The sequence below is a fragment of the Ambystoma mexicanum genome, chromosome 1p (assembly GCF_040938575.1).
Source record: "Ambystoma mexicanum isolate Mex_15411 chromosome 1p, UKY_AmexF1_1, whole genome shotgun sequence".
Taxonomy (NCBI): Eukaryota; Metazoa; Chordata; class Amphibia; order Caudata; family Ambystomatidae; genus Ambystoma; species Ambystoma mexicanum.
The window spans coordinates 1,455,410,402-1,455,434,748 of NC_090921.1; the positions used below are offsets into that span (position 1 = coordinate 1,455,410,402).

General features: G+C 45.0%; 1 protein-coding gene across 2 annotated transcripts in view; it reads left to right on the plus strand.

The window, feature by feature from the left end:
- Positions 1-24,347, plus strand: part of UBA2 (ubiquitin like modifier activating enzyme 2) — a 470,118-nt gene that overhangs the window by 276,074 nt on the left and 169,697 nt on the right. The gene's annotated exons all lie outside the window — the stretch shown is intronic.

Below are 24,347 nucleotides of genomic sequence, written 5' to 3' on the forward strand. Positions count from 1 at the left end.
GACCGTGCACCGCACAGTGGCTGGAGTTCCCAAGGTATTGGGGTATTGCAAGAACGCAAGATCGCAGCAACCCGTGGGATGGCTCAAAATGCAAGTCGTCTTGAGTATAGTGGGTTTCACCAGGCTCTGGGTTCGGGTCGTCGTTTTCGGAGACCCCAGGTCGATCGGAAGGAAGGGCTGCAGCAGGCTCTGGTTACACAGCAGGCTCTCCGGTCGCTGGAAATCATTCCCGCCGCTTTTCCTTTGTCATCCTCTTCGGTTTTCTGTTCCAGTGGTCGACATCACTTCAGCTTCCAGGTTCCCAGTATTTATCAGGAACTGCAACACAACCTCTGCATTCTCTCCCCGCATTTTACAAGAAAGGGGCGTCAGCTGTCCAATCAGGACAGCCAACCCCCCCACTGGGATTTCGCCCAGTTGAAGGCAGGCCTAAGACAAAGGAGGGGGCAGTTTTGGACTCTTTCCCCCCCCCCACTTCCTGTGCTTACAGACTGACTGGAGCCTGGGCGGGGTGTCCAGGGGACTCCCGCCAAAGGCAAAATTCAAACAAAGGAAATTCCCGCCCTGGATGTCGGGGGGGAAGGAACAAGAAACGACAAGAAACACTAAAATGGCAGAAAAAGAAGACTGGGGCCGTTATGGTAAAATGAGCACCCTTAGGTGCCTTTGCTGCAGCTGTGATCACAGCCCGCGGTAAAGGTGCACCAAACTAATAAAAGACATCACTGCCACCAGCCATTAAAGGTAAGCTTGTCACTGTAACTGAATTGTTAATTTCAATGTGAAAGGGGATACATTGTATCTCCCCAGCACTCCACATACGGTGGGGGGTGCTGGTTTCACAGAATCAAATGTAAAAGGGATTCAAAGATCCTTTCTACCCTTGGAAACTGTAGTTCACTCAAGGTTAGCACAAGAAAGTTAAATGGGGAGCCCCTAGGGCAACCCAGCAACAACAGGCACTTATTGCCAATAAGTTGTTAGACATGATAACTTTAAAAAGGCACTATGCAGAGTCTGAAAAATGACACCCAAAAAAGAGTTAAAGATTAGGTGAGTGTGGAAAAAGGTTCCCACTCACTGAGGTATTAATGAAAAATATCCCACTAGAAAAGCTAAAGGTTCTGGAGTTGAACCAGGAAAGGAAGATTTGCCAGCTCTGTGGAAATCTTACCTAACAATCCTTTCCTCTGTTTTTGTGGAATGCTTTTTTCTAGAAGCAAATCGAAGCTTTCTAAAGTTTGTTTGCAGAGATTTGAAACTATGATAACAAGAGGAATTGTTGTTGGACATTTTAAAGGTTCACCCTGATACGAAAGGTTCCTGCATGCTAAATGAAGTGCCTCCTCTGTTGAGATGGATTTCTAAAATCAGCCCTGGTGGACTGATTTTAGGAGGCCACTCTAGTTATGGTTAACGGGGCCTCCGAGTCTAGCCACAACCCAATCAAGGTAGTAATGGAGAGTAGTCCAGGCGTAGTCCCAGGAGTGCGACTGAGTTCCGGGGGCCCCAATGAGCCCTCACTAAATAACACACAATAATTCAGATTAGGTAGTTATACAAATTAAGTCATATATTTAGGCCTTCATTCACAATACCTCATCAAATGACTAACCAGGTGCGTATTGCAGATGTAGGTAAAGTGATTAGAACCAGTCACAAATGCAGTTCCCTTCCTTAAGTGCCCAAATGTCACAGGTTCCAATGCAAGGTTTTCTCAGGAATCTATTCTTTACAGGAATTCAATGGGCTTGTGGTGGTGATTCAAAACATCCTCCGCTATTTCAAAGCTCAGCAACAATTTGTCTGAAAACAGTTAGGTTCACCTCTCTTCCAGACTAAGGCTAACCCAGGAGCAAGATACTTGACCCAGGTTCGACGATCAAAGGTAAGTAAGATGGAGATGGGAGACAAAGGGCTTTGCACCCAATGTTATCCTATGGATGACTGGGTGCTGGGGTGGGGGGAGCAGCAGGCACAGGTGTGCATGACAGTAAGTCCAACTAAGGGCTTCATTAAACCATATATCTGAGGCAGTACATAAGCTCAACTCTTAGTATGAGTCTGTACCACCTGTGAATGTGGTAGCATGGTTAGAGTAACCAGGTTTTACTTGGGGGCGAGAGAGGGCTGTGGCTTGGTACTCAGAAATTGTAGCATGCATATGGTCCAAAGAAACACTGAAACACTATGGGCCTCATTACGAGTCCGGCAGTAACCTGCCGGTTTTTCCGGCTCGATTACCGCCGGACTCGTATTACCATTCCACCTCCGTGATTCCCGGAATTACCGGGGCATTGCAACCCCGATGACCCGGGAATTCCGAAGGCAGAATTCGGTAAATCCCCATTCCCATTAGGTCCTATAGGACTCAATGGGAATGGGACCATGGAAACACCGGCACCATCTCGTGATGGTGTTGGTGTTTCCACGTCCGCCTGCAGGCGGACGGTGTTAAACCCGCCAGGTCAGGCCTGGTGGGAATGACACTTTCGCCTGCAGGACTCGATCACCCGGTATGGAAACGGTGGTGGCGTCGGGTTTACCGCCACCATTATTTCCATACTGGGTGACTCGTAATGAGGCCCTATGTCTTGTAAAAATAAAGGGTTTATCTAAATACAAATAGACCAAGATCATTATTGGGTAAGTAAGTACTATAACCTTATATAAACACAATCATAAAAACCAACTCAATACTTATGGGATACAACCCAATGTGACCTTATTGAGAATACAATCTGTAGTCAAGTTGAGTGAAACATACAACACATTCAGTATGGCAGTCAGCTATTCTTGGAGTAAAACCAGGTTAGATATAAGTTTAGAACACCATCAGTTATTAAAGGGTAATAGACCCAGTCAGTCATGCAGTGACACTGTTATAGACATCACATAATAAACCAACCCTGTTACAAGTATACACCTTGCAACATTACTTTTTTTAACTCCGTTCAGAGCTAGTAAATCAACTAATATACTTTCTGGAGGGGCCTTAAGCTACTCAGTGATAAGTATGAACACTCAATAACTATTTTAGAATGCACTAAGCAATTCAAGGAAAGCCACACCCAATTACACTTTAAGAAAGACGGAATGTATTTCAAGGTAACTGATTGACCTATTGGTACATAACTATCCTTTATCTAATAGCTAGTTGTGTAATACAGTTTCTAAGGTAAGTAGTAACTTTAATAAACTATTTTAGAATAGCACCAAAGCAATTCAGGGAAGCACTGCTGTAAATGGACCTGTCCTTCAAAGCAACCTGGGGACTCCGAAAAGAACGACTCCAACCCAGAGTCTGGTGAGATCCACTAGTCTCAAGATCTGCAGAGAGTCCGACCAGCAATATTCCAAATTCTTCTGGCTCCTGAGAAGGGTGCCAAATCTACAGAGCTCCATCCAGCTGTGAAGAAACTCTTGCCTGGAGCCTTCCCCGTTTATCCTTGCTGCAAAATACCTTCCAAAGTCCTGTCTTATGTCTTCATGACAAAGGAATCCATCGACCGGGTTTTTTGCTGCAGATCCTGAAGTCTTCCTGCTGCAACTGTTCTTCTGTGCTGAGGTACTGTGTTGGCTGGGGTATTTACTCACCTTATTTTCTTTTTCTTTTATTTGGGCATTTATGAGTGTGCCAAGCCAGAGGGAATCAGGGTGTTCGTTACTGTAGGAAGGGAGAAACAAAATGGGGGAAGAGGGAAACGACACCAGGGATGGGGGTAGAAGAGTTTTAGTTGAAGAGGTAGGTTTTAAGCTTCTTCCTGAAGCTGCTGTAGGATGATTCTTCAGAGGTGGGCAGGGAGCGGATTCCAGAGTGCAGGGGTGCGGGCGTGCGGGCTGGAAGCTTGCCTCCTACCCTACTTTTGCGATTTGAATCTGGGGGTGATGAGGCAGCGTTTGTAAGCCGTGCGTGGAGGTCTTGTTGTGGTGTCTTGAGATGTTTATTGCCAGGTAGGAAGGAGGCTTCCTTGGAGAGGCAACAGTGTGTGATGGACAAGATCTTAAAGTTGATCCTATCCTTAACTGGGAGCCAGTGGGCAGATTTCCTGGCTGTGGAAATGTGGTCATGATTTCCGATGTAGAGTGCCGCTCTCAATTGTTTTGGATTGAAAGAAGTTTGCATAGGTTTTTGGCAGAGGTGCCACGGAGCAGAGAGTTGTGATAGTCTGGTTTTGAGCAGATGGTGTTCGAGCAACTTCTAGCCATTGTTTTGGGGACCAAAAAGTTCTGCTGATGGTGATGAGCTTAGTGGCTTACACTGACGTTGAGGCAATCTGGTTGGTTTGGTGTGTCATGTTGAATGTGGAGTCCAAATAGACGATGAGGGTTTTTACGGCAGTGGCGCAACAGGCATGATGTGGCCATTGATAGTGAAGGACTTGTAGTCCTGATGGAGTTTTGCTAATCTTGCTGGGTGGCCACGAGAAGGAGCTCAGTCTTCTCGTCGTTTAGGCAGAGGCAGTGTGTGGCCATCCAGGTTTGGATTGTTTCATAGAGGTTGACCTTCAGTGAGTTCTCTGTGTTTGCCCGAGAGGGGGTTGATTATCTGTGCGTCCTCTGCCTAGTTGGTCTAAGAGAGACCTAGTGAGTCGGTCGAAGAGAGGTTTGGTATTTATGTTGGTGTCTGGGAGATGCAGGAGCCTTGTGGGACACCACAGGATATGGGTGTCTGGTGCGCCAAGGCGTTTCCAACTCTGGAGGTCCTGTTGGCGAGGAAGGAGGTGACCCATTTGGCTGCGTGCGGCGAGAAGTGTGCTGAGGTTGTGAGGTGGTGGCAGAGTGTGTTGTGATTGATACGGTCAAACGACACAGGGAGGTCTATGCGCAGGAGTATGGAGATGTTGCCTCAGTCGTTGGCATCATAAAGCTGGTTTATGAGGTCTAGTAGTGCTGTCTCAGTACTGTGTTTTGGCCGGAACCCGGACTGGCGGGAGCCTAAGATATGATGGGTCTCAAGGAAGTCCTGGATTTGAAGATGGGACACCCTGTCGAGGATCTTGAGCAGGAAAGGGGCTGTGGTGATGGGACGGTAGTTGGTGGGAGTTGAGGGATTTAGGGCGGGTTTCTTGAAGAGGGGGATAACAAGGATTCTTTGCGGGCTAGGGGGGACAGTGCAGCAGGCGAAGGAGGAGTTGATGATGGCTGTGATGACGATGATTATATGGGGGGGGTTGGCGCAGTCCTACACAACCTCAAGCCACTTGCGATTCCTGTGTAGCGTTGGTGTTTTTCTTGTAATTGGGACTCCTCTCATCCAGTTCACCCAGGCCCACTGCTGGGATCCTCCTGGGGTGTCTTCACAGAAGTGCCTGGACACAAACTAACTAAAGTGAAATACTTACTGGTTAGAAGAGACTTCCGTAGGAACTCTGACTTTTGCTGTGTTAGGGAGAATTCTCATAAATGTGCTAATTCCCTTCACCTTTGAGACCTTTCCAACTTTGCTGGATTTTGAGGACTTGATTTTCTTCCCTGGAAAGAGTGTGAGCCTTTTTTCCCACTCTTTCATGTATGTTGATGTGTGTTTTACACTTGTGTTCTTTGATATGGAGTTTTAGATAACTCCATAGGCATCATCTTTTCATGTTACACAGCACCCTCAGTGCAGTGGCACAGGGATGTCTTTTAGACTTCCCAAAGGTTTAAATACCTTCTTTGGGATAAACTACTGTTTCCCAGAGAATGTAAAGTGAAATTGACTTTACTAGTCTTTCCAAATTCCTAGACCCAGCACACACCATCTTACAATGGAGTACTGGAGTGGTTGCATAGTATCCCCTGTGTCTAGATACTCATGTAGCAGTCACATGCTACCCTTTCCTATTTAAAAGGCTGGTGGCAGTGGTTTTACAATGAACTACCATGATTTTTCCCGACCGCGAACACAGATGGCTAAAAAATCACGGGAGCCATGTTTTTCAAGATGGCACCTTAAGCCCCTTTGTTTAAACAGGTCCCGGTCGTCTTTTTTTCACGGCTTCCTTTTGGAAAGGGCCTTCTAGTGTTTGTCTCTGTGCGCCAAACTAGGTTTGGTCCCTTTGTTCGTATGCCTTTGGCGGGCTTCAGGACTGAAGACCGCCTCTGGCGTCCGAGTTTCTGGGGTGGGCCGGAAGTGAGGGAGGTGCCTGAAACTCCCTGTGCTTAGTCTCCTAGGAGACCCTAATGCACTCTGGCGTGATTGGCTTGCAGACTGTCCGGCAACGACAGACACCCTGCTTGGGTGAGTGACAGCTAGGCTGGAATGAAAGGGAGAGAACTGTTTAAAAGGCAAGTCTCTTGGACTGGAAAGCAGAGTCGACCACTGGAACGAAAGAACCATAGACTATCTGGAAGAGGACGGTTGCTGCAACTCCTGGACCGTTAGTTTGCCCGGTGAAGCCCTGCTGCAGGTCCGAATTGCCAAGTTCATCTCGACAGAGAAGCCCCTTCAAGGTCGACTTCTTACTTTGAGTTGGTGGGACCAATCAACTCGTGAGCCACCTGGATACCATTCTCGAAGCTGGTTAAGATGAACGAGAGGGGAAGGACACCAGCTTGTGTGCTTGAAGAACAGATACTTTAACTGAAGCGACTCCGTTTTGTTTGCGTTTTCAGACGATCCCGTGCAGTGCAGGAGTCCCCCCGATGTCCTCCCTCTTGTCCCCACTACTGAGGCTCGGGAACCGTGAGTTGCAGGAACTGCCAGGAACCAACGTCTTCAGCTGCATTTGTTACTTCATACTAAGGTACTGTGCCAACCCAATTGAGAGGACGCCACTCTCGCGGTGAAAGTTTGTAAAACTTTCCCAACTTGCAGGCCTAATCAGCTTGTGACCCAACACATGATTCTTTTTCGCCTATACTACTTCTGAGAACCTTTACAAAGACTTTACCGTTTGATACCAGAACTGCTCTTTCCTATACAGAGCACTAGCCCATTGACTTTGGCCTTGGCCTATTGGCTTGAATTGAACTCTTCTGGTGAACTGAAACTATTTGCACTGTCTAACCAGTATATGTGATCTATTCTACTTACCTTCTGCCTTTTTGCTCACTTCTAAGTAACTGAACTGCCATTTGGCTCGTATTTCAGGGAACTGTCACAAAATCTTATTTTTGTATTGAAGTGTATTAGTATATAATAAGTTGCCTCCTTCTAGAGAATGTTTTCTAAATGATTGTGTCTACTTGAACCACTGTGATTGAAAGTCCTTTTTGTAATGACTTGTACAGCTCTCATTCACTCTTGAGATAAGCCTGGATGCTCAACTCGCTACCAAAAAACTGTGTTACAGACTTATACCAAAGGTTGGTTTGGCTTACACCTGTAGTCCTAATTGTGTTTGGAGGTCCCAGAGGGTACTGCATGCAATTCTGCATAACACTCTGCAACTGAACCCTCTCTTACCCTGCCTACAGCTGTCTCCTAGACCACTAGGGTTCTTCTTCCTCTTCGATTAACACATGCAATAGATTAGGGAAGGACTGGATAAGAAACATATTCTGCCTTAAAGTATAACAAGTGTTTAAAAGTGACTTGAGTTGGTTGGTAACTGCCCATCTGAGAGTGAGCAGTTACAAAAGTTCTTCCTTACCTTGAATGTGTTCGGCCATTCTAAAAAGTATATGCAAGGTTATTTTACTCACCTGTGAACTGGTTATGCCTCTTTCCCAAAAGTAATGCTGTTGGCTTCACTTAACTATTTCTTGCCGAATATTAGTGTATAAGTTTACCAAATGGGTCTGGCTTCCCCTGACCTGCTGTATATCTTATCTAGAATAAGTCTTCCTTGGGTCTTAACTGCCTGGAATAGCTGTGTGCTATTCTTAAAAAGTGGCCTGTAGGTGTAGCTGACTGTGGTCTGCCTGGTGCAATCCTAAATTACTTTAGAATTTGATTGCTTACCCTAGTCTGTGTTCCACTGATCTGAAAAGTAACAAAATAGTATATTACACCAAAAGGACTTACTCAACTGGTATAACTGCGTGTTATCCTAAATGTAGTTATAGGTTTATACTGTTCCTTGAATCTGTGTTCCACTATTCAGAAAAGTATCCTGGTAACAGTTGGTTTACAAAGTGATTCCTTAACTGAGCGTCACTGCATGACTGACCGGGTCTACTACCCTTGACTTATTGTTTGTGATGAGTGTTTAATTGCTAAAATCAATTAAACAGTTAAGAATCATAAAGCCACGCTGGTACGTTACTAGTCCGCTAACGAACATTAGAGAATCTGCAATGCAAGTTTAACCAGGCTTAACCGGACTTCCAACAGTGGGTTGCAAGGCACGCCCGACTACTTTTGAGGCAGCCAGTCATCTTCTCCCCCCTTTAATCCTCCTCTGTTCTCTCTCCTGCTTCACAGTTCTCATGACGGTTGTGTTTTGTAGCGACAGTGAGGGGGCCGGAAACCAATCTCAAATATCATGCCGCAGCCTTTAAACTGACTTTGAAACTTACGTGGTAAATTCGGCTGACTGACTTGTCACACACTGCAGTTAAGCGGACGAGCACCGGCGCTGGCTCAGCTCATTCAGCGGACAGGAAAATGTTCCAAAATCACAGTGCAATATTTCACACCCCATGAATCTTCCATGTCTCAAATTAGCAAAAAGAGTGCAGAATCCCTCAAGGCACCCGCTGGGCCTCGGACACCCTGCGGGCTGCAGACACCCCGTGCCCTTGTTTCTCATGGGCAGTACTGTAGAACATATATAAACAGTAGAACGGTTGCAATATTCTTATGAAAAACTGTAGGTGTAGTCACAATTGAATAGCTTTTTCAGTAACAAATTACTTAGTAGGCCAACTGGAAACCTATATGTAAACTTTTCCAAACTCTTAAACTTGTTCTAGCTTCTCCCAGTCCTGTCTTAATAGTCCATCTCCATCTAGTTTTAGTCTCTCAAAGTTCATATGGGCCACCAGTAGCTGCAGGTTAACTGGGAAAATTTGGAATGAAGCAAAATACAGCGTTCAGAGTGCTAGGATCCAGATGGCTTCCATAGTTGCAGGTAAGTGAATTCATTGGTTACAAGTAGGCTCAGGTAGGTTAGAATGACCCTTGAATGGGTGCCCCAAGGACCAGTGTCCTACAGTAGGCGGTTTTACCACAAGAGTACAAAGGGGTGTCCACCCCAATGTTCCTCTATGGGTACCTGAGGAATAGCAGGATACAAGCCATCTGCAGCCCCCAGAATCACAGGATATAACGCACGCAGACCCCAGGTAGGTTATACAGGAGGTGGACAGTACCTTGGATTGAAGGTGTTGCTGTGTGACGGTTCCAGCGGTGAGGTGACACAAAACCTGGTCTCAGGTTCTTCGTCCCTGGTGATGGGGAGACCCTCGGTGGATCTGACGACAGCACTCGAACAGACAGACGTCCAAAAATGGATTGTTAAGGTGATGGCTTCTTGGTGCCTTTTGCAGGCTCGGTGGACAGACTGTTGCAGCGGTCTACTCTTCTGTTTCTCACCTTTGGTGACGGGACCCTCTGGAGTGGAGTGGCTCAAGTCATTGCAGGCTTAGGATGCCCACATGGTTTCAGCTTCCTGAGACGATGCAAAGCAGTGCAGCAAAGGACCCTGGTTATTGGAAGTTTGCAGGCTTTGGGGGGTCGTAGCTCTTTGGGGGATGGCACAAATTGTAGTTTGTCTCGAGATGGATTAGGCCCACCAGTCTATGGGAGGAAGTAGTCCTCTTCAGATCATCCCTGTCGATTGGAGTGACTAGGTCAGGACATCAGCAGTGACTCAACCGGCTCTGGGGGTCGGTGCAAGTGCTGGCAATGTCCTTCTTGGTCCTTTTCAGATACTCCTGTTCTAATGATCGACTCTCAGTTTCTTCTCCTGGACCAGGGGATGTTCCTGGTACCCTTTCACCTGGCAGGAGTAAAGAACACTGTCACCGACTCACTCAGCAGGGAGCTGCGCTCTGCCACGAGTGGGAACTTCGGCAAGATCAAGTAGATCACCTATGCCGACGATGGGGCAATCCCCAGATTGATCTGTTCGCGACGGCGACGAACACCAAGTGCCAGAGGTTCGCCAGCAGATTTCCCCAGCTGGGGAGCATTGGGGATGCATTCTCCTTCCCCTGGGACGGCCTGTTCCTCTATGCATTCCCACCGTTACCGCTGCTCGTGCGACTCAATCAACTCAGACGGTCCCGGTGCAGGATGATCCTCATCACACTGGTGTGGCTGAGGCAGATATGGTTCCCGGACCTTCTGGACATATCAGTGTCCCCTCCAGTCAGGCTGTCGGTGGACGCAGATCTTCTTGCCAGGGAAAGAGGCGCGATCCTGCCTCACAACCCAGGATCTCTGAACCTACAGGCCTGGCTCCTGCAGCACTAGAGTTCGGAGGCTACGACATCCCGGCGGACTGCAAAGAGGTACTTGCCAAGACCAGGGCTTCCTCGACTCTTAAGTGCTATGGACATAAATGGAAGCAGTTCTCTGTCTGGTGCCCTACAGATTACAGCACACAAGTGCTGCCGTACTTGCTGTCGCTGGCCAAGTTGGGGCTGGCGCATGCCTCCATCAAAATTCATCTGGCGGCTATCTCCCGCTACACCAGAACTCCGGGGCGGTCGTCGCTGTGGTCCCACCGCCTAGTGAAGGAGTTCATGAATGGCTGTTCCGCTCGTTCCCGCCGGGGAAGGCTCCAGCTCCGGCCCCGGCGTAGGAGCTCAATGTGGTGGTGACCAGGCTCCTGGGCCCGCCATTCGCGCCTTTGCATTCAGCACTGCTGAAATTCCTATCATGGAAGACAGAGTTTCTTGTGGCCATCACCTCCCCACGACGATTGGGAGAGATCCAGGCCCTCTCCCATAAGCTGCCATACCTGATATTCCACCAGACAAGGGCAGTGCTGAGGACGCACCCCTCCTTCATGCCCAAGGTGCCGTCGGACTTCATCTCAACGAGCCCTTGGTGTTTCCTGTTTTCTTCCCGTCGCCAGCTGAGAGGACTTTGCACTCGCTGGATGTGGCTAGAGCACTGAAGTTCTACGTGGACCGCAGAGTTTTCGGAAGACATCACAGCTGTTTGTGAACTTTAGCCCTGTGAACCAAGGGAAGGCCCTCTCCAAGGCTTCCATTTCCAAATGGCTTTCTGGCTGCATCATGCACTGTCACCAGTTGGCAAACAGACTGTTGCCTGGCCGTACGAGAGCCCATTCGACCAGAGGAATCGCTGCAACTACAGCCTTCGTCTGGTGTGCCCTTGCTGGACATCTGCAGGGCTGCTACATGGAGGTCGACGCACAGCTGCACGAGATTCTACGGGGTCGACCTGGATTCCAGGGAGGAGTCCAGAGTCGGCCAAGCAGTGCTGCGCAACCTGTTCTCTTGAAGGTGAGCCTGGTGAGGAGGTAAGAGATGCTTAATGTTGAGCCTTGACACCTCCCTTGGTTGCATGTGTGTACTGCTATGTATTCTTGTATTCATGAGCATGTGAATCCATGCCAGACCCCATGCTGAAGAAGGAACAAGTTACTTACCTGTAACTGTTATTCTCCAGGATGGGTCTGGCATGGATTCACATGCGAACCCTCCCGCCTACCCTTCTGCGGCTCTTCTCTTGGTCCTACTGCCACTTTACGTGCTACCAAATCTGGAGATGGCTGCCAGAGGAGGGGCTTAGGTAGAGGGCAGTCATTGGCTGGGGGCAGTATGACCCAGAGACCAGTGATTGGTTATTAGTAGAAGGACAGTTTAGAAACGAAACAAACTGATTTCTTTCTTTTTTTCTTTACCGAGCCTGACTGGGAATATTCATGGGCATGTGAATCCATGCCAGACCCATGCTGGAGAACAACAGTTACAGGTAAGTAACTTGTTCCTTGTTCTCAGTTGAGACTTCTTGGTTGCTTCTGTAGAGTTGCTTGCATCTTCTACCCCTCACAAGCCTCCCAGCTTGTGGGCCTACATTGATTCTACTTTTTCTACAAAGACTTCTAAAACATTGTGCAAAACTTTTACATACCTGCAAGAAGTGCTTTAGCTCACCTAGACTTTTGCCCAATTGACATTGGCTGGCCTGATTCCCTGAATGACTTGTCTTCCCTCCGACATTATGCTTTACCTTTCCTTTCAGGAAGGGGTTAATTTACTTTGCATTGGAGGGCTCAAAAGTAATTACCTGCTTCAGAATAATTGTGTGATCTCTTGTCTTATTCTAATGACCCTTTTCTTTGACACCAATCTTAGTACTGCTCTGAATGTACCAGTAATATATTAGTGTCCTAACTATTGAAGTCACCTGAGGGTGTAGGAAGTGTCTGTGTGCCATCCCAAATGGGTACTTGCTGATTTAGAGAAACTAAGAGTGTGTATTTTGTAGTGTATTTGTGTGTTACTATTATATTGCCCCTTCTGAAAAAGGCTTATTCAAACTGACTGTTAAATAAAATAATTGTTTAATCAAGAAACCTTGAGTATACGTGTTTATTTGGATACTTGTCACTTTGAATCTCTGTAACCACCCTACTGCTCACATTGACCCCTCTTGAGAGGAGCCTGGCTGCTCAACCACACTACCAACATGTGTAGTACAGACTTTTCCCAAAGGTTGGGTTCCTAGGAGGTCACGGTTGTTGTAGTGCACCCAAACGGTACTGCACCAAATCTTGCCTAACATGAAGGGAGGCCCGAAGTTGGTACTTGGGTGCCCCTATTGTGCACTACCGAGCCTATGGACATAGCCTGCGGTATAAAAATCACACAATAGTTGATATAACACGTCCACTGCCACCAGCCATAACTAGGAGATTGTCCATGTGACTAAAGTCACAGGAGTAGAGAGAAGGGGATACTAGTTATCGCTTTGGTATGGAGGGTGGTGTGCGCCAATCTCGCAGACTAGAAGAACTGTAGGATATAGAAAAATAATCTTTAAGTAGGACCCTAAGGGTCCCCATAAGGAGCTGTGTGCTGCAGTACTACAATCACAGATGCCTTTAAGAGATATGCAACAGACAGACCCCATAGTACAGGTAGCATACAAAGAATAGAGTTTCAAAAGACAGAGCCCACAAGAACGAATGACGCCACACTCATTCAGGATTTAAAGAAAAAGGTCCAGAAGTCCAGCAAAAAGTGCTGGGGGGGTCTCACTAGGAGAGGGGATGAAGCATAAACATGAGACATCTCATAAATCTCCCTAACAATGATAAAGACAGTAAGTCCTGTGCAAGGACTCCCCTTACCCCAATATCTGCGTGGGTACTTTACCAGAGGTGATCAACCAACAAATAGTTGGTGGGAAGAACCAGGGAACCTCAAACCCTAGCAAGCAGGTAAGTACCCAGTAGTCTGCACAACTGACTGCAGTTTCCTAAAGACACATCCCAAACCTAGTATATGTGGACGGCCCTAGATGGTCAGTACCTAACACATGGCAGGGTACGAGATTAAAAAAAAAATCTTTTACCCAAAGGAAAATTAGGTTAAAATCCCCAAGGCCTAAAACACAATTTTAAACCTCGTAGGACCTTACAGCAACAATGCCCAGTCGCCCAGACTACATATTAGAGCCACAAAGAGGATGGTACCGTGGTAAACATTTGCATAAGCTTTAAATAATCAAACCATTTCAGTAAAAGTTACTTTCCTAAAAGATTTTATTGAAAAATGTACAGTGTTGCTGGACGCAAATAGTGTTAAAAGTGCCTTTACCATAGCAGAAATTAGAGGGAAGGTTGGCTATAAAGCCATTTCGGTGCCTGTTCACAGTTCCATACGAATGAATGGGAAAAGTTGGAGGCCCTTCCACACTGAAGCAGGTAAGTCGGATCTATCCTACCCATGCTGGTGCTGCGATGATTGACCCCATGGATGGCCACAGGAGACCCCAAGGAGGTTTTCCAGATGTCAGAAGATTAGCCGAGGACCCCAGAAGTTGTTGCAGGACAGGAGAACCCCCTAACGGAAGTCAGAGGGATTGCAGCGAAGACTTGCACCTCCCAGGAATCTCTAACACCAACTAGGTGGACACCCAGGGGGTCAGTATCGTGAATAATCACTCTCCCAGCCCCCCAAGGTAGATAAGTCCGTGGATTCGACGGAATCTAATCCAGTGACCCGAAACAACCAGGTTAATAAAAGGCTCTTTTCCACCAGTGCAGTTTTCAAGATGCGGTTTCCACAGCTTTGCACCCTGGTCAAACTATCAAGCCAGCGACAGAATACTTTTCCCAGGACATCTACCTTCAATCCTGGAGTGAAAGATCCCACGAAAAAATACTTTAGCAAGACAGTAGAACGCGAAGAGAAGGATCATGGTGGTTTGCTGTACAAAGAATGAAGGCAGCTCCACAGCAAATGAGTCCAGGAAGGGGACAATGTATGGAGGGACCTTCAGACGCCCCAAGACGACAATCTGGCAGAGTGATGAACTCTCAGCACCCATATGGACTTCAACAGCCCACAGTCAAGCAGAAGATCCTGGCAGTAAACTGTGGAATACAGTGACAAGAGCTAGAAACTGTTCCAAAGTGGAGGAATCCACCAAGCAGAGTGAGTCGCAAGGAGTCTTCCAGAAATACAGACTGCACCCAAACCATGGTATGCCCAAGCCACTGCACTTAGAAATTATTGCCAAGTGAGGGCTTTAAAAATGTGCCAAAATGTCAGGAATCTGCAGGAAAACTCGTTCAGCAGGTCGGCAGACCTACGACCTCAAGTTCCTGAAAAGACCAGGAAGAATTGGGTGCAGGGCAGACCTAAATAAACCTGTGGATGGAAGGGGGTTGGCCAAAGGCCGGCCAAAGGCCGGCCAGCCAATCACAAAAAGGGGCCCGGGATCAGATGAACAACCATACTGTTCAGTCACTAGGACTGCCACTCAGCCAAGCTCCCAAGATGTAAGTGGACTAGTTTGACATGCATTTCAGATGTCTGCCCAGATGAGCCATGCTTAATATGGCATGTGGTCTGAGCTGCTGACCAGGCCATGTTGCTAAATGCACAGTGCAATGAAAACATGAATATTTCGTAGAATGCCGGCCGCAGAATTTACTTTTTCATGTTGCGATGAGGTACAATATTTTTTTCGAATAGTCTGGGCTGCATGCCAGTGGCCTTGAGCTGGGTACATCGCATTCTGCTTTGTAAACATTGCAGTCAATTGCTATGTAGGCTCTCTGGGTCAGAGGTAAATCACTCACGAAATACAAAACCTAGATAACGGCAAACACTACGAAGTACAAAAGGCAGGCCTTCCATAGTTCTGAAGTTTGAAACAGGATTCTATATTTCGCTGGCATGTTTTTGGAACAATTCCTAATAGCCATTGAAGAACAGTGCCATGTCCTTGGCCATGCCGTGCACGAGAAAGGTGCAGTCGGCTAAAATACAATTGTTGGCACAATCCCTAGTAGCAGAATAAAGGACGGGGACAAGCGTGGAAGGAATGAAAAAATAAGGATGGCCCGGTGGGTATGTATCAGAATAAGCTCAGCCCCTACACACAGCTGCTCAGGGCGACAGAGCTGGCAGGAAGACTGGGCAGGTGCAGATGCCTGGACAGAGGTTAAGAGCAGCAAGACTTCCCAGATGGGACGGGTCATCCCACTCCTAATGAATTTTCTGATTGTGAAGCCCCAAGCTGGATTCTGATATTTTTTAAGCAGAAATTTCTTTTTGAGCTCCTTGGGGAAAGACCTTTGCTTTTTTTCCCCAAGGCACTTCATTTTACAGCCTAAGGCCTAAGAGCAGGCGCCTTATTCTGGATTGGCCAGCATATGCAAATCCAATGGACATTAAATTCTTTTTAAAGCATTTTATCCTTTTTTTGTGCATTTATGATGAACAGCCCATGGTGCATTAATAGTTGTCTGTTTGGACTCTTTTCAATGTGTTCATTTATTTAACACGAGGGCTTGCAACTTCCTGGGACATCATACCTAGGATTCATTTGTTACATGAGTGTAAGACACATTGAGTGTTCACTACTGAGTGTTATCGGATGACTTTTAACATGAATATTAAGTGTGTGGCATCTATTTGAACGACTGTGTGTTGATGTGTTATACAAGATACTTGTCTTTTAATGCACACCAAGGGTTAATAGGTGGTGAGAGCAGTGGACTATCAATATAAATATAATGTGACATTGGTAAGCCGCTCCTGTGTTGGCAATTGAGCAGCCACCTACTGCAGGGATTGTTGCCTGGTCTTTACTGTTGCACAGTGACTGGTACATGCTTTTCTCTATCCCCACACCAACCCCTGCTGAGGTGGTCATGGACACTCCCACGGGGGTGTAGGCAAGTCTCTGGAGGTAGGGGTGATAAAAATCTCATTAGAGGCCTATACTAGTCTAAACTAGTTAGAACCGATATGGAGACTGCCATGGTGGGCCTACAAAAATCCCATATGGTCAGAATGGCCATTTTGATCCCACCTTGTGGTCCCCCAGACAAAGTGAAGCCCTAAAAAACAAAAGAACTGGGAGCATTTGCCTGAAGTATGGGTTTTATTATATTCTTTGTCTGCATTTCCCTTGTTTTTGGAAAAAAGCAATAAACGTTTAATTAAAAAAAAAACATTGGCACTCCAATGGCTACCAAAAAGGTACACTGGGCTACCAGTGTGGTAAAATGGCTTGTACCCTTGGTGAAGCCAAAATTAAAACGCTGCTACTGGGGGATTTCAGCAGAATCCTCTATGGCCACTAAAAGGAGCCCAAGGAACCAAAAAAGACAAGGGGTTTTGGGGGTGGGGGATACAAAGCCGAGACCATGAATCGGAATGATTATTTTTAAATTATTTCAGCATATGGTTATACAACAAGCCTTTACCAAGATGTATTATAATCATATAAAACACATGTATCATTCAACAAAGTAGCATACTATACCAGCGTATTACTATCCATATTAAAATGCATATAAAACTATTAATATGAATAGACCTAGTATACACAATTCAATCGATTTGTTTAGCAATTAAAATTCAAACCCCATTTACAAGTGCAATTTGATATGCTTGGTTCCATACATGAAAGGCCGCTGCAGTTATGACCATACTCTCGGCTTCATATATTAAGCTCCAGAATTGCTCCTCCTGAATAGAGCAAAGGTTATGTACGAAACAGCTGTAGCTTTTAATATAATGAGGCTTTAAAACATGACATTGAGTGAGAAGAAGGCAAAGTCTCGAGCTCCAAATTACATTGTCGACAGGTTCTTTCGTTACGCGCTAATTTGATCCATGTTCCCGATTAGGGAGAATATTGATGTGTAAATATATAATAGATCTACGAATAGTCAGAGACTAGCTAAATTGTGCATGTAGGAAGATGGTCGAGACGAAAACCTTGTGCACTAACACTGTCATTTGTCTTTTAATGTTTGCAATAAAATCTTAATCACTTTTATTCTTTTTAAAAATATGTGCTTTAGAAGCAGCAATAGACTCATCCAGAGCAATGTCAATGTTTTGGAAATGTTCCACTGCTGTGTCCCGTAGTTGAGTAAGGAATTTGTTAGTACAATCTTGACTATATAATCGATTTAAATAACTGAGTAAATGATTCGCCATGAGGGAGGAGGCATCGATGGATACAACTTGCAGCGCTGAGACAACAAAAGAGCGAATGGAGGGTACCAAGTTCACATCGGAGGGCCTCTATGGGTTCTGTTAGGGAGACTTTTCATTATTGTGCTTCATCCACTCTCCTAGTAAGAACCCAGCACCTTTTCTGTGTTTCTGGACATTTTTCTTTTAATCCTGAATGAGTGGAGCCGTTCTCGTGGGCTCTCTTTTGGAACTCTAGTCTTTGTATTATACCTGCACTATGGAGTCTGTCTGCCCCATAGCTCTTAAAATGCATCTATGTTTTACTACTGCAGCACACAGCTCTTTATGGGCAGTGTTGCTGGGTACACTTGGGGCCCTCGTTTAAGAATGTTTTTCTATATCCTAAAGTAACCACTGTTCTTAAGGCTAGAGAGATTGGTAACTCTACAGTCTGAGAGATTGGCACACCCCACCTTCAGTGGAATGCCAAAGGGACACTTAGTATCCCCCTTCTTTCTGCTCCTGTGACATTTTAGTCACATAGACTTATCACCTGGATATGTCTGGTGGCAGTGGAGGTTTTCTACTAACTATTGTGTATTTCTTTTATATCGCAGGCTATGTCCATAGCCTTGGTAGTGAATAATACGGGCACCCAAGTACCAACTTGGGAGGGAGGGGGCTGCCTTCTTTTTTTTCCCATTAGTAGCGTGGTGGTTATTTGTTAGCCCTTCAGCCATTCTGGGAGGGGGAGGTCTGTGTTTGTGTTTTGCCTTTGGCGGGAACCAGTAGGTATCCCGTCTGGGCAGGCAAAAAGTGGAGGAGTCTTCTTCTCCCCCCCCCCCCGTCCTTTGTCTGCCAGAGTGCCTGAATAGGTCCAGCTCCCACATGTGGTCTGGCTGTCCTGATTGGACAGCCAGACGCCCCTTTCTGTGAAATGCTGAGAGATTGCATAGGAGTGTCTGCTGGGACTGTATAAAAGGTGAGGCTTATGGAGTCTAAAGCAAGTCAACCACAGGAAACGGACGTTACTGAAGACTAGCAGAGACACCTGCAGACCCTTTTCAAGACTGTTAAACAAATGCTGCTGCCCTGACCCAGTTTGCTATGTGACTGAGAATCTCCGTGGAGGACTCCTTCCCTTTGGCTGGTGGGAACAATCCGTCCCAAGAGGAACTTTGAAACAAACCTTCTCCCGAGGTTCTAGGAGCTTCCCGAGCTGCGTAACCCCAATACCAGGAGACCTGCTGCCCATTCCGAGTGCATTGTTGTGAAAAGGCTGAATCTGACCACATTTTTGCTGAAACAGTAAGGACACTCCAAAGATCTGATCCAAACCGCCCAGACCCCCTCACCAGAGGATTGTCCAGGCGATCTGTGTCCTTTGTTGGTTCTGCTGAAAAGGCACCAAAACCGCAGAGTGAACCAAGAAGTTGAAAGTCGTGCTACAGGTCCTCCGTTGAGACTGCTGCTGAGAGACACTGCCCATTGTCCTGCCTGTCGTCACCAGACCAAGGAATCCGAAGGTCGGGTCCAGAGCTGCCACATCGCGAGGGAACCCACACAAACACTTTCTTCAAACCCAAAGGTACTGTGGGGAAAATGGTATTGCTTACCTAATTCCAAGAAGTCGCTCCATAGCATTGGAGTGCACATAGAGGTGTTTCGGGCACCTCCCCTCTTAGAGCGGACCCAAGCTGCTGCTTGCGTCCCCTTCTCAAGTCTGTTTTTGGGTCACCTTTGTTAGTTGCCAACTTGCTGCTTCAATAACTTTAGACATAGGAACTCTTCCTTAATCGCTGTTTGCCAAGACTTCAAGCCCGCTCCGAACTGACTTTAGCTAGGGTCGCGTTTTTGGACTTCAAAGACTTGCCAGACAAAGAAATAATCTATAGAACCTTAAACTGAGCTAATGTTGGACTAGCCACGTAATTTCCTCCCTTTTAAGTGACTTTCCTATATGTGTTTGCAGAGTAAATGCATTAAAGTATGACCTGTTGAAACCGCATGAGTGCGCAATTACCGATAATACGATAACCTTGTCTTTTCCCGGTGTTACAAAACAAATGCAAAAGTGCCCTTTGAAGTGTTGTATCTAGTATTCCTAAGTGTTCGACCGTAGACATCTGAAGTATTTAAAGTGATTCTTGTGTAAACATTATATATATCTTTTATATAAATATATGTGCAAGTGCTTCTGTCTAGCTAAGATTCAGAGTACTTACCTACAGCTTGCATCTTCCTCTTAAAATAAGCCTGACTGCTCTGCCACACTACCAAGGTCCTGAGCTAGTACAGACTGATACTAAGATTTGGGGATCTACAAGCTACTGGGATAGCTTACTAAAGTCTTACTGCCAGTAGGACTTTAGGAAAACTATCTTAACAGGTACCGAACAAAATACTCCTAATAAAAAATCTCAATTTCTGCTTCAAATCGATCTGCCCAGGTCATCATTCGCTCGTGATAAATTGCTGAGCCAATATTTAATCCCAGGAAGTATACGCTTGGGAACACGGTAACCAGTCCCTCGATTATTACCTCCCCTATTGCGCACAAATCTATTAAGTATTAGCAATTTCTTCATTATTTTAGTTTGTATAAAAAGCACCATCAAAATGTAAAGTTGTGGTTGTTACAAATGGGGACTCCTAAGTAGATCTATTTATCTACTTCCAGAGGGGTGCCTTTTATAGTACCAATTAAAAGTTTGCTTTGCCTTCTTTTTCGTACCAAATATTACAATATTTGTATTAATACTATTAACGTGCAGATGGTTGGCGTCCGCATAAGTGGCAAGTGCAGCTAGAAAGCGCTGTAAACTTTTCAGGGTTCTATCTAGCAATATTGTGTCATCTGCATAACCTATAGAAGGCACCAGGATGTTAACAATGCGTGGAAAGTTATGCGTCGATTCAATAGAGAAGCCCATGTCAGAGACATATAAATTATATAACTGAGGGGCCAAGGCATTACCGTGTTTTAAACCCATGTTAGTTCTTATACAGTCCGTAGTCTTTCCACGTTGATTTACACGGACTGATACTACGGTATTAGTATATAAGGAAATAAATAAATGTATGATCTATACCCCAATTTCAGTCCCAAGCGTGTACGGGATACTGTATCAAATGCTTTTGAAAAATCCACAAAGCATAGATATAGATGACCATACATACTACCCTGACAATGGGAAATAGTATATAATGCGCTGAGATTGTGTAGTGTACTATGTGATTTACGAAAACCTGTTTGCAACGGTGAAAGTAGATAGTTTGCCAAGGCTCATTTAATTAATTTTTTCTGAGGATAGTAATGATTGTTAAGCTAATAAGGCAAGCAGTTGGTAGTCTTTGGGATTAGCACGATCTCCTTTGTTTAAACGCTGGAATAAGTATGTATTTTCTCCTGCTTAACGGGTTATGTACAGATTTTAAAATAATTTTTCTAATATAAAAACCCAAAATTCAGGATCCGCTTTGTAAATCACATTGGCCATGGGGCCCAGGAGCACGGGAGCTATTCAGTGCTTTAATAGTCATTTCTATATCTTCATGTTCAAACCCATATAAAAGATGGTATTAATAGTATAGGCTATCGAGATTACATCAACGTCGGGTTTATCATAAAGAATTTTAATGGCGTCGATTCAACTCGATACACTAATAGGGTTCACTTCTAATTTGTTTGAGCCATTTTTACAAAGGTTATAATCTTCGACCAACATTTTTTTATCATTACTTCTTAACAGAAAGAACAAACATTTCCAATTAGCACTCATAATTGAGAATGTATAGTTACAATGCCAATTCTTATACTTAGTGAAAAGTTGAGCCAATAAGCTTTTTTTCTCCTTTACACTATATATTAGATCTGTTGATGGCGTTCTATCTCCTATGATTTATTTTTGTTGCATGATGGATAACAATATCGAAATTATTTGAATGACTAATGAGTGGAATCAGGTGTATGTGGTTGTTCAAAAAGGACATAACATTAGAAATATCCCAATTCTGATCGGCAAGACATTCTAATAAGTGCTGATTATGCCATACAAAATTACTAATACACGTGTTACATTCCTACTGCTCAGCACAATAAGATGGCCCTGGGTGCTAACCGACACAGAGGAATACATATGTTTCAGATGTCTAGGGGTGGACAATTTATAAAACCAGTATAATGTAGCATGGTTGCTAACTGTATTAAAGGTTTTAATGAGGTCCCCACAATTACCACCATTGAGCCTGTCAACAAAAATGTAGTCCAAGCACGACAAACTCCATTAGTCCAAGTGCTTTTAGAAGTAGAATTAACTTTGTTTTTAGTATTCCGGCAAATATCCTGTACCTCTAACAGATTCAACCATGTGCAGGCATTGGGGGACACAGAGCGCATTTGCTCGATCCTCAATATTATTAAACACATTTAGGGATTGTGAAACCTTCTGCAAAAGACTAGGAGCATTAAAATCCCCTGCAATAATGATCCCTCCCCTGGGGCAGACCTCTTGCCAGATCGCCATGGTTTTCTTAATGTTGGTAATAATCCCAGCTGTGGCCATGCAACCAGATGGGGTCACAGATGTTGAGTATAAGAATCCTGTTCGTAGAATCAAAAAGTGTGGCAGCCATGACAAAGGTGAAGGTGTGTACATAGCATAGGCTTTTAATATATGTTTGGCCTGTGCACCAATTGCAGTCCCCCCCCCCCCCCACTCCTCACTCCTCCGTGGCCTACCCCTTTCACCTCGTATTGTCAGGGTATGCAGTGTATTATAGCCATCAATAGTAAACACATCACAGGACCAAGTCTCCTGTAACGGGAATACATCACTTGCTCCAATATAGGCAATACCTAAAGGGTGGAAAAGGAACAACCAAAAGCCATGCGTATTCCAAAAAAGCAAAATAGAGGACGGTTTTTCTCATCACTCCCATTACAACTGGTGAGTTTTAAACCCATAGATTTCAAAATTCCCACACAAGACCATAATAATGAGACCAAAGCAGGCAATCTAAATTCTACGAGTAACCAATTCAGTATATTGTCCCATTTAGGTAACTCAATACGATGTATGTAAAAGTTTGTGATGGCAGGCAAACAAGGAATGGCTTTCCATAAGGAGAGATTTGTACGATTTTAAAAAAATAAAAATTTTAAAAAACTCCCTTTTTTAGGATGGATTTCTTCAAGTTTCACTAGTTTACCCAGCAATGATTAAAAGTTGACCTCTGCTTGAACTATGTAAGGGTCCTGTAGTTGATCAGTACTGGTCAAGACCTGGAAGCAAGGTGGTGCTTATAATGGTATAGGTAAACAGCCAGTGCCTGATGAGTTTATACCAACGTTGTCAACCATCTTCCTCAAACCTGTTGGAATAGTTTCACAGTCAGGGCAGCAGAAAGGTTAGAAGCGTACCCATTTGTCCATAGGGCCCTGCAAAGTCCCTTGACGTATGGTGCCATGATCCTGATCTTTTGTGACCACTCTATGCCCAGTTAGAATAACATGTCAACCTGGTGGGCAGCTTGCAGATAGATTCGAGAAAGCTGCCAGTTTCCTGTTTAGACCACCATTGATGTCAGTAGGGATGCTTACGTTGTTTCTTGTACTCTCGAATAGGAGGACTATCAATCGTCAATATTTAATTGCACAATGCCTCAATGGCACCACTTTCAGAAGCTGCCACAGTATTTAGCGTATCCAGTATCATGATCGCGCTCTGATTGGTAGCACAATCCACAGCATTGTCTGCTTCATTTACCATTTCAACATCTTTCACAGCGGTAGATTTAAAAGTGCTAGATTCCATAATAGTTTGATTTAGAAAACAAGAGACACTGTCGTCATGAATTACACCAACTACCTTGACCAGCATGTGTTTAAGCTCTCATTGTTCAGCCGCAATATTCGAGCACAACATGAGAAGGGCCTCCATTTTCGCAAAAAGTACATCAGTTGACAGCAGGGATGTCTCCCTCTTATTAGCAGAGATATTTTCAGTTGTAAGTGATATTCTGTCTCAACACCAAGTGATGTAACATAACACAGATGTAAACTTTTAACTAGAGCCACTATGTGACCAGTTAATTATTTGTAAGGTTGATTTTGGTTTGTTTGTACCTGTAATGTTACAAACCATAAAAAGCAACGGGCAAATGAAGCCCAAATGCAATGGATAATTGCCCAGTGTATATCTTAACAAAGGCCAGTAGTAGCATCTGTCTCTGCCAGATCAACAAGCATTTTAAAAATTCAAGTGGTTACATTACAAATGTTGACAGAAGGCCACATCCAAGAACAATAGTTTAATGAAAGGGGCAATGCCTTTTTTTCCATATGATTGCTCAGTATTGGTGCCCTTTTGCAATTCCAGGGTTGATTGAAGAATTGAATGTGATCACTGAACCTGCCCTAGTACTGATCTTGCACAGCGCTATGCTTTCTGAATATGCAAATTGACTGAAAAGCTTGTATTTGAACTCCCTATGAGATGCATTTTCTTGTGTGGTGCTTCTTTATACATTGGTTGATAAAACTGAAGACTGAAAATTCGCAAGCAGATAAACCTTTGCGTGCCACCCTAATTGTGGATCATCCATGTGGTGCAGTTTCTAATCATTGTCAGGGGGCATGTTTAACAAACGCTCTCCATATTCTGGTGGATTTAAAAATGCTGGGAAACTCAGTAACTTTGTTTTTAGATAAGTGCTCAGAGGACCCCACAGTGGGGAAGTGTGCCCAATATAGATGCTGTAAATCCAACAACAAGGCTAAGGAATCATGCTGAGCATTTGATCAGTGCTACTTGACAGAAGATTGTCACCCT